Here is a 1280-nt window from a genome sequence, read left to right as displayed (position 1 = left end):
ATGGATGATTTTTCTGTTTTTGGTGATTCTTTCAATACTTGCTTGCATCATCTTACCCTAGTCTTGAAAAGGTGCCAAGAAACCAATTTAGTTTTGAATTGGGAGAAGTTCCATTTCATGGTACCCGAAGGCATTGTTCTTGGTCATAAAATTTCAAGAAAGGGTATAGAAGTTGACAAGGCAAAAGTAGAAATTATAGAAAAACTTTCTTTGCCAACTAGTGTGAAAGCCGTTAGAAGTTTCTTAGGGCATGCTGGATTCTATAGGAGATTCATCAAAGATTTTTCCAAAATAGCAAAGCCACTAAGCAACTTGCTGGTGGTAGACAATCCTTTTATCTTTGATGATGAATGCAAACATGCTTTTGAAACCCTAAAGGCTAAGCTCACCACAGCACCAATCATCACACCCCCAAGTTGGGGACTACCTTTTGAACTCATGTGTGATGCAAGTAACCTTGCAATCGGTGATGTGTTGGGGCAGAGGAAGGAAAAGAAGCTTCATGTTATCTACTATGCAAGTAAGGTATTGAATGAAGCTCAAAAAAACTACACCACAACAGAGAAAGAGCTACTAGCTGTGGTATATGCTTTTGATAAGTTTAGACAATATTTGATTGGATCTAAAGTATTAGTGTATACTGACCATGCTGCTCTTAAGTATCTTATGTCAAAACAGGATGCCAAAACAAGGCTAATCAGATGGGTGCTACTCCTACAAGAGTTTAACATTGAGATCAAAGATAGAAAGGGCAGTGAAAATCAAGTTGCTGATCACTTATCAAGGGTACCACAAGATGCATGCCAAGACAACCTTCAGTCAATAAATGAAGAATTTCCAGATGAGCACCTCTTACAAATTCAACACGTCCCTTGGTTTGCAGACATGGCCAACTACAAGGCAGGAAGAACCATTCCACAAGAGTACACAAAACAACAAGTTAAGAAGCTGTTGCATGAGGCTAGGTTCTTCTTCTGGGATGAACCATTCTTGTTCAAAAGATGCCCAGATGGAATGATAAGAAGATGTGTGTCAGAGGGTGAGACGAAGAACATACTATGGCATTGTCACAACTCTAATTATGGTGGTCATTTTGGGGCTGAAAGAACGGCTGCAAAGGTCCTTCAAAGTGGCTTCTATTGGCCCTCAATCTTCAAGGATGCTAGAGAGTTCGTGAGCCATTGCAATGAATGTCAAAGAACAGGGGGTTTGTCAAAGAAAAATGAAATGCCGCAGAAGTTCATCTTGGAAGTGGAACTCTTTGATCTGTGGGGAATAGA

The sequence above is a fragment of the Arachis duranensis genome, chromosome 9, assembly GCF_000817695.3.
Source record: "Arachis duranensis cultivar V14167 chromosome 9, aradu.V14167.gnm2.J7QH, whole genome shotgun sequence".
NCBI classification, from domain to species: domain Eukaryota; kingdom Viridiplantae; phylum Streptophyta; class Magnoliopsida; order Fabales; family Fabaceae; genus Arachis; species Arachis duranensis.
This window is presented reverse-complemented; position numbering follows the sequence as displayed.